A 10,251-nucleotide genomic window follows, 5' to 3' on the forward strand; every position below is an offset into this window, starting at 1 on the left:
GATCATATTAACCAATGTCATCCCAATAAAATTAATTTAAAAAGAGGGAAAATAAAATTCTCAGAAATATAGAAAAAAGAAAAAATATAGAGACGGTGTGCTATGTGGTGGTAGTGGTGGTGGTGTTGGTACAGGTTGCAATTCTATATAATAAAAGCCTAATATGCTAAGTGTCAGGTCGACCAGTTGTCTGTTCAACTAATCAAAGCGTAATATGCTAATGATATGCTAAGGCCACTCAACTGCTCACTATGACATGCCCTGACCAGCAGGGGAAAGATGCTCTGACTGGTAAGTTAGCTTGCTGCTGGGGTCCGGCCAATAGGGACTGAGCAAGACCAGCTGGATATGCCCTGGAGCCCTCCCACAGTCCCTCCCTGGATGACCAACCTCCCGTGTCTGATTGTGCACCAATGGGGTCTCTCAGCCTGGCCTGCGCCCTCTCGCAATCCGGGACCCCTCGGGGGATGTCAGAGAGCTGCTTTCGACCTGATCCTGCAGGCCAGGTTGAGGGACCCCACTGGTGCACTGGACCTTTAGTTCTAAATAATATGGCCACGGTGTAGGCCGTCTCCTTATTGAGAAGGAGACATTTGAGAACCCAAAGGACCAAGTCAGATACTGAACCAGACTGATCTTTTAGGTCCCCTCAAATCTCACTACAGAAGTGATGCCTATTCTGCCTATGTGTAGGGTTGGTCCCAATTGTAAGCCATGTCAGGGTTAAACCCAGAGGGCAACCGTTCCTTTCTCTTGCTGAGAGCCTGATTCAGCAATATAAGACAAACGCTTTGGAGAGGCATTAGTTCTTGTGCTATTGCGTAATATCTAGAAAGACAGCTTTTATATTGGCAGGACCTTCATACACTCCAAAAGTTCAAATTTCAAATATATAACTTAGGGCAATTAGACCATAAAAATGCACCTAGGGATGCACTGTGAAATTCTCCAAAGAATCTAACTTCATAAAATGATGTGGTCTGGAAATGAGGGTGAGTGCTCAGCCAGAATATTTCTTTGGTGACATAAGAACCAGAGGTAGCCAAGAACCAAATCAACCACTCCAGATTTCTGGCTTCCTCCCAGGAGTCTAAACATTTGTTTCCTGAGAAATACCACTTGAATAATTTCTTGGCCTCTGGACAAGGACACCACAAAGCTAAACTGTATTGCCCTAACTTAATTTGTGAGCTGAAGTCAGGATTTAAAATTTTTTTATTTGTTTTTTTTCTCACTGTGGTAAATGCAGCTATATTTTGAATATTCTGAGCAATATTGCTCAATATTATTCTGCGAGATAAAGTTTTACGGAAGAAACAGATTTTATAGACCCCCCCATGGAAATTCTAAATACAGTGTCATGACTCATGAGTTTTAGAGGGCAAAACATGAATAGAAAAACTCAAATCCAGGATGACCTTAGCAGAACCCTGAAGCCAGGCATTTGCCTGCAGAAACAGAGGATAGGTCATAGGGGATGAGATGTACTCTGAGAGGAATGTGGCAGGAACGGTATTCATCAACCCAGAAGAAGAGAAGCCTGAGGGATAATTTAATAATTATCTTAAAGTATCAATGACTCAGATGAAGAGGATAGTCAACAAATGGTCTCTTTCTTCTTAGATGATTCAATAGACATAAAAGAGGCCATGGGAGATTTTGGTTAGACTTAACTGGGAATCTTGATTGTGAAACACTGGAATTGGTTCCTGAGTAAAGTCTTGAGGACTCTTCTTACTAGAGAGGCTTATAAATAGGAGAACGTCTCATTTATCTGTGATGGGTAGAGTGTGGAAGCAAGACCTAGCGACTCTAAGGTTTCTTCTGCAGGACTACACTTAGTAAGCCAGGTCTTTTGGAATCATGTTGTCTTTGCATAAGGTTGGAATAGACTGGCATGATTTGTATTTAAGCTATTGGTTAAGTGATGTTTAAAATATACATAGACCTTCTGTAAACAAATTATAACCTTTAGTAGTTTCTTCTCATTTCCAAACATATCATGACAGTCTAAGTAATTTCTTAGTATGTCTTCTTTTACTTTGTTACCTTCTTTTTTGTGAAAGAAAACAGCATTTATTTGAATAATATCCATAGATAGTGTCAGAAAGTTATGACATTTAATGTTCTTTTTCTATAATTTTATTTGCTTTTAACCTATATTACTCTCCTTACATAGGGCTTGTAGAGACAATTCACAAGAAGTGGCTGAGTCTCACACACATTTGGAAAGGTAAGTTTTAATTTTCTTAAAATTTATAATAAAATTGTATAAAATAAATGTATTTGTAATAAAGCAAATTTAATCATAAAATATTTTTGGAGAATAATTAGAGTAGGGTTTGACTTCGAAGGTCATCAAACTTATTTTACTGTTGAGAAAATTGAGGTCCTGAGGAAAGGACGTTTATATCCAATGTAACAATGGTAGTATTAGGACCAAAACTCAGGTCCCCTAATTCACAGTCTAGTGCTCTTTACAATACACTTCACTAAATCTTTCTCTGTTTGGGTGGTTATTGTCTGGTGAGGTGGCATGAGTATCTGCATGTTTGGTAGAGCTAAGAATCTATTGGTCCATAGAAGTGTGACAGCCATATGAAAGTGATAGATGATTCAGAAGAGTGTGTTCTTTAACGTAGAGGGACACAGGAAAGGTAACATGGCAAAGGGAAACTCATACAGAATATATTTCCTGACTCTAGAGATGAAAATTTTGGGGGAGACTCTTCTAGAATAAGGTGTGAAGAGGACAAGGAAGAGATACTAATATACCATGCATGAAAATATAATCAAATGGTTGATATCATGAAAATTTGACTTATATTAAAAAGTATGTTTTTATTTTTTAAAAATGTTTTTATTGATTTTAGAGAGAGAGGAAAGGAGAGGGAGAGAGAGAAACATCAATCGGTTGCCTCCTGTACATGCCCTGATCGGGTATTAAACCTGCAACCTGGGTATGTGCCCTGACTGGGAATAGAACCAGCAACCTTCCATGGCTCATATTAAATACTAGAGGCCTGAGGCATGGATTCGTGCACCAGTGGGGTCCCTCAGCCTGGCTTGTGCCCTCATACAATCCAGTTCACCTTGGGGGATGTTGGACTGCCAGTTTTAGCCTGATCCCTGCAGGCCAGGCTGAGGGACCCCACCAGTGCACTAATCCGTTCCCCGGCCCTCTAGTATGCATATAAGATCTTTGGTTAATCTCTTCCTACCACCTCTCCCCGCTTCCCTCTGAGATTCGTCAGTCTGTTCCATGCTTCCATGCCTGTGCATTGGGCGTTTGCCCCTTGGTGGTGAGTGCACATCATAGCTACCAGTCAAATGGTTGAATGGTCAGACACTTAGCATATTAGCCATATATATATATAATAGATGGTAGTTAAGAAATTAAATGTGTTCCATCAAACCTTATGAAAAAGGTTTCACAACAATTACATTTTTCACAGCTATTGATTTTTTTCTAAGGTGTTCATAGTAAGCAGCATCCATGCAGCATCTATGTAGCTTGGAATTAGAGTCTGTCTGTGTCATTAAGTATTTGCGTGACATAGAAAATGAGAATTGTCAAGCAGTGTGGCACTCTGAACGACTTATGGTAATGTGGAAGGCCAGTATTACTGAGACATTAAATGAAAGAAAAGGCAGATAGCCCAAATTTACACACAATCAACCTATATTGTTCTAAATAAAAACCATGTTTCTTGGACCCACCTCAAGTTCTTTGAGTAGAGGAAATATATTTTTATCCATCTTTGAGCTCTTGGAGTCTGACACACAACACATATCCAGTGGAGCCAGAGAGGATGGGTCAGAGGGAGCAAAGATGTAAGCCAGAAATTGACTTATCTGGGATGGCAGAGCTTGAGGAAATAGCATTGATAGGACCTCATGTTGGGTTGATTGTGGTGGATGAAATAAAGGGAGAGAATAAGGATATCTTATCTGGACTGAGCAACTAGATAGCAGTGTCATTCTCTGAAATCTGAAACACAGTAAGAGGATCAATTCTAGGTGGGGAGGAAGATGATTCATTCAGATTTGGACATGTTGAGATTGACTTGCCTGTGAGACATGCAGGTGAAATTTTTTAGTAAACAATTTGATATAATGGAGTTCAGTTGAGTAGTATGTATTTTTCCTTCTTTGCCTCTTCTGAATGCCCTTAGAGACCATCCTCAAAAACTTAGTCCTTGATCCCATACTGCCCTGGACTCACCCTTTATTTTCATTTCCTTCTATTTCTTAAAGGCAGACATTGTATATCCATCTGTACTTTTTACAGTGCTTAACTGACTTGCATTTGGCCACCTCACCACTGAGGTCATTCAGGAAAACATGACATGCAAGATAATAATTATTAAAAGGTGTAAAGGATATTTAAGTGTTTATAAATAGTTACAAATATCACAAGCCAGCTGTATATGCGTGACAAATTTTACTTGAAAGATTAGTAGAATATTTTCCATTACTCCCTTTCCCTAATTTAGGTTTTTCAACTTTTAGCAAGAAGTGGGAATGATAACTGCTTTTCTATGCTAGGTTTTTTACAATTCTTTATTCTACCTTCTGGGTTTTTGAAATCTGCATCCCAGTCTGAAATATGACATTAATAAACCAGGGAAGGGGTCAATCAGGTCATTGTTATTTAATGTTTGGGGACTCCCAATTATCTGTGAATGTGGCATCCTGAGACACTCTCTACTTCATTTTTGCCAAAGGAGGGGCCTCTATTATACCAACAATGGAATATATGTGGGATTTCTGTTAAGCATTTACAGTGAATAGTTCCTCTTAAAAAATGCAAGAGGCTTAGGCACATTTGTCAAGTGTGGGAATGAGGTCTTTGATGGCTTAGTAATTCTCACTTTCCCATCTCCCCTTTTGATATTTGTTCATGATGTTTACTCTCCCTCTTCCAGGACTTTTAAATTTCATTTAGGCACACATCCATGTAGTCACACATTTATTTCTCACATCAATAAAATTTACCAGTCTCAGTCTCTGTACTTTGCAAAATACTTAATATAAGAATTAGTCATGTTGTGCAAATGTGAAAGACTAACACTTACCTGCTTATTTCCCACACTGATCTCTTAAGTACTATATGGGAATATCGAAGGGTTTTAATCTCCACATATTTGTGGGTTTCTTTACTTCCTTTTTGCAGTTGATTTCTAACGTTAAAGCATTGTGGTCAGAGAATATACTTGGTATAATTTCAGTCTTCTTGAATTTGTTGAGCTTAGTTTTGTGACCCAACATATGGTCTATCCTTGAGAATGTTCCATGTGCACTGGAGAAGAATGTATACTTTATATTCTGGGATAAAAGACTGCAAATGTCAATTATGTCCATTTGGTCTAATGTGTCATTTAAGGCTGATACTTATTTTTTTAATATATTTTTTTATTGATTTCAGAGAGGGAGGGAGAAGAGAGAGATAGAAATATCAATAATGAGAGAGAATCATTGATTGGCTGCCTCTTGAACACCCCACACTGGGGATTGAGCCTGCGACCCAGGCATGTGCCCTGACCGGGAATCAAACCCAGGACTTCTTGGTCATGAGACGACACTCAATCTACTGCACCACACCAGCTGGGCAAAGCTGATACTTCTTTATTGATTTTCTGTTTGGATCATCTATCTAGAGCTGTCAATGGACTATTAAGGCCCCTAACTATAATTGTGTTTTTGTCAGTTTCTCCCTTTAGTTCTGTTAGTAGTTGCTTTATATATTTTGGTGCTGCTTGATTGGGTGCATATATATTAAAAGGTGTTATGTCTTCTTCATGTAATGTCCCCTTTATCATTATAAAATGTCCATCTTGGTCTCTTGTTACCTTTGTTACCTTGAAATCTATTTTGTCAGAAATAAGTATGGCTACACCTTCTTTTCTGTGAATATTATTTGCTTGAATTATTTTTACCCTTTCACTTTGAGTTTAACTTTGTCTTTGAAGCTGAGATATGTCTCCTGAAGGCAGCATATGGTTGGGTTTTGTTTTTGATCCAATCTGCTACTCTGTGCCTCTTTATTGGTGAATTCAGTCCATTTATATGTAGAGTAATTATTGATGTATGAGGATTTCCTATAGCCATTTTATCTTTTTTAAAATATATTTTTACTAGAGGCCCAGCACATGAAATTCGTGTGTGGGTATGGTCCCTAGGCCTGGCCTGTGATCAGGGCCATCTTTCCGGGCTTCCTGCAGCCAGCCCCGCCCTCCACCGCCACCCACCCTGGTTCCCTGTTCACCATTGGGCATTGGAGCCTGACAGCTGGGGGAAGGGACTGAGATGTCGGCCGTTCCCACCCACTCACCGGCCCCGCCCCTGCTGCAGGTTGCCCTCAGTGTGTGGGGTGACTGGTGGAGTGAGGCCTTGGCCTGGAGCCACCCGTGTCCCCCGCCACCAATCCCAGGTTCGCTGTTCACCATCAGGCGATCAGAGCGTGCCGGCCAGGGAAAAGGACTGAGAGGTGGTCAGTGTGCCTCATAGTGACTGGTTGAATGGTCATTCTGCTATTAGAGTCAATTTGCGTATTACCCTTTTATTGTATAGGATAGATTTCAGAGAGGAAGGGAGAGGGAGACAGAGATAGAAACATCAATGATGAGAGAGAATCATTGATCGGCTGCCTCTTGCATGCCCCCTACTGGGGATCGAGCCCACAACCTAAGCATGTGCCCTTGACCAGAATTGAACCCGGGCCCCTTCATTATGTAGACCAATACTCTATCCACTGAGCCAAACCAGCTAGGGCTCTTGTTTTATTTATTTATTTTTTGTAGCTCTGTGCCTCCATTGTGGTTCTTTTCCTTTGTGTTTCTGTCTGTTGTTTTTGTTTGGTGGTATTCCGTACTTCTTTTCTTTTTTTTTTTTTTTTAAGCTATGTGTCCTGGTTTGGGATTTTTGTGTGTGGTTATCATTAGGTTTATAAAAAATGAAGTTGCATATATCCCATAGTTTTTTTTTTCTTTTGAGTGCATCTGATCTTCGTCTTCCTTTGCAAATTCAGACCTTTACCCCCTCCCCTTATATGTTTTTATTATCACAAATTATCCCTGTTTGTGCTGTAAGTTTGCTGGTGAACTTACTCATTGTTTTGTGAGCTTTTGCTCTTTGTTTCAGGTAGAGTAACCCCCTTGAGTATTTCCTGCAATGGAGGTTTTCTGGTGATAAATTCCCTCAGCTTCTATATGTCTGTAAAATTCTTTATTTCTCCTTTATACTTAGAGGATAACTCTGCTGTATATATTATTCTTGGCTGGTAATGTCTCTCTTTCAATAGTTTGAATATTTGGTTCCACACTCTTCTAGCTTGTAGAGTTTCTTCTAAGAAGTTTGATGATAACCTAGTGAGATTTCCTTTATAGATTACTTTCTTCTTTTTTCTGGCTGCCTTGAGAATTCTTTCTTTGTCATTAATTTTTGACAGTCTTAAAACAATGTGTCTTAGAGAAGGCCTCTTTGGATTGAGAGAGCTAGGTGTTATGTTTGCTTCTTGGATTTGAAAATCTAGCACTTCCCTTAGGTTTGGGAAGTTCTCATCAATTATTTGAATAGGCTCTTTGTTCCCTTCTCCTTCTCTTTTCCTTCTGGTATGCCTATTATTCTTTTAAAAAATATATATTTTATTGATTTTTCACAGAGAGGAAGGGAGAGGGATAGAGAGCTAGAAACATCGATGAGAGAGAAACATTGATCATCTGCCTCCTGCACACCCCCCACTGGGGATGAGCCCGCAACCAAGGTACATGCTCTTGACTGGCATCGAACCTGGGACCCTTCAGTCCACAGGCCGACGCTCTATCCACTGAACCAAACCAGTTAGGGCGCCTATTATTCTTAAATTGCTCTTTCTGATGAAGTCAGATAGTTCTCATAAAGTTCTTTCTTTCCCTTCCTTCCTTCCTTCCTTCCTTCCTTCCTTCCTTCCTTCCTTCCTTCCTTTCTTTCTTTCTTTCTTTCTTTCTTTCTTTCTTTCTTTCTTTCTTTCTTTCTTTCTTTCTTCCTTTCTTTCTTTCTTTTTTTTCTTTCTTCCTTTCTTTCTTTCTTTCTTTCTTTCTTTCTTTCTTTCTTTCTTTCTTTCTTTCTTCTTTCTTTCTTTCTTTCTCTTTCTTCTCAAGTCTCTCTCTTCTTCCTTCAGTGTCATTTCTAGGTTTCTATCTTTGATACCGTTAATTCTGTTCTCCATCTGGTCAGCTCTATTTCCTGTGCTCACTAGTTCATTCTTGATCTCTTTTAAGCTCTTCATATCCAGAATTTCTTTTTTGAAATTTTAATCTCTTTGGTAAATTACTCATTTTGTTGATTAATTTGTTTCATTAAATTGCCTATCTGTATCTGCTCACATCTTGTTGAGTATTTCCAGAATGGCAATCTTGAATTCTCTGTCATTTTTACCAATATTTCCATGGGTTCCAGTTTGCTTTCTGGAAATTTTTCATTTTCTTTCTGAACTGCCTTGCTACCTTGGTTATTTATGGTGTTTGTTGAATTCTTTCACTTTCTAGGCAACTGTGTATGAGTGGCACTTCTCTAACAGATTAATATGACGAGGTCTTTCTATTATTTTCTAGTAAGTGGTGCTGAATGCCCCCCCCACCCCCCCCCCCGCCCCATCTCTGGCTGCAGCCAGTGTAGCCATGATGTGTGGGGTTGGGTTGGTTGGGGGAACCTGGTCACATTCTTTGTTTTGCCCTCCTGGTAATGGCAACCTTGGGCCTCCATGGGGCCCCTCTTGCACCCCAACCCAGGACCAGTCACAGAGCACAACCTTTCCTCGGGGAAAATAGTGATGCTGTGGCAGCAGTTCTCAGGTTTGCAGATAATGTGCTCTGCAACCTGATACCAAGTGTGAAGGGAGGCAAGCTCTGGGAGTCTATAGGGTGGCAGGGCTCCATGACTTTGTTTCTATGTCTAAATTGCTGATGGCCCTAACAACCATGGTAGCACCCTAGTGCTGTGTCCTTGCCTAGATCTCTGGACTCAGCTGTAGCTCATACTGCTCATTCTTGCAGAGAAACCCACTGAGTATCTTTGCTCCTTCTGGCTGAAGGGGGCACTCACCATAACTGGCTTTATCTTCTCTCCAGGAGGAGCCCTGCCATCATGAGCTCCCTGCTGAGGGCTGTGTCCCTGACTAGTTTCATCCCTTACTCACCTTTCCCATTTATTCCCAGTTGCCCATCTTTAGATATTTCAATGCACAAATCTCTCAGGTATGCCTGCACTTTGAGCAGGGAATCCTTTGTTGAGTTATAGCTGTTTAAATAGTTGAAACTTCAAGGGGAGAGACCAAGGGGATCTCTCACACTGCCATTTCTCTGACTGAATTTCTCAATGGGTTTTTAGAAAAAAATAATTCCTGCTTTGGGAGCACACCACAAAGGAGTGATGCCAATATTGGCACTTGTAATCCCAATAAGTGACAAGGAGTAAATCTTGGCATGTAAACAGACAGATGGAGCTTTATTTATTTATTATTTTAAAAATAGATTTTTATTGATTTCAGAGAGGAAGGGAGAGGAAGGGAGAGATAGAAACATCAATGATGAGAATCATTGATTGGCTGCCTGCTATATGCCCCCCACTGGGGATCAAGCCTGCAAACCAGGCATGTGCCCTTAATCAGAATCAAACCTGGGACCTTTCAGCCCACAGGCCAATGCTTTATCCACAGAGCCAAACTAGCTAAGGCATGGAGCTTTATTTTAATCACTGCTCTGCCCACTTTTCCAATCAAAACCTTCTATCACCTAATTCATACATAAGCTACTGTGGGCCAGGCATATTGTAGGTACTTTACACGTATCATCATTTAATTCTCACTACAATTCTGTGAAGTAAACCTATTACTATAGCCATTTTAAAGGTGAAGAAAGTGGGGCATAGAGATGATTAGTACATTCTCCAGCATCACACAGCTAGTAAGTGATGGTGCTGAGATTCAAACCCAGGTTTAATGTTCTTAGATCAATATACTAAGATATGAATCTGGTATGATCAGTTTAGTATCTGTACTTGCATTTTTCTCAGTTATTCTGTGTCTTCTTCTAAATGTGTGTCACATATATATACTGAAGAGCAGCTCAAAACCAAGGAAAATGGTACCCAGCTTTGCTTTCAACATTTAAACATAGCACACAAGGATTAATGACAAATCTACCAAAAAAATCAACTGAAAGTAATAGTAATAAGAAATCAGTGCAATAGTACACAAGATAAAGGAAGGTT

At 39.9% G+C, this 10,251-nt stretch overlaps 1 protein-coding gene across 1 annotated transcript in view; it reads left to right on the forward strand.

Annotated features, from left to right (window-relative positions):
• Positions 1-2,222: 2,222 nt before the first annotated feature.
• Positions 2,223-10,251, forward strand: part of IL13RA2 (interleukin 13 receptor subunit alpha 2) — a 92,080-nt gene continuing 84,051 nt past the window's right edge. The window contains exon 1 of the mRNA XM_006082207.3: positions 2,223-2,233. The gene's annotated coding sequence lies outside the window, so the exon portion shown is untranslated. The remainder of the gene's footprint in view (positions 2,234-10,251) is intronic.

Source organism: Myotis lucifugus, unplaced genomic scaffold (assembly GCF_000147115.1).
Source record: "Myotis lucifugus unplaced genomic scaffold, Myoluc2.0 scaffold_2, whole genome shotgun sequence".
Taxonomy (NCBI): Eukaryota; Metazoa; Chordata; class Mammalia; order Chiroptera; family Vespertilionidae; genus Myotis; species Myotis lucifugus.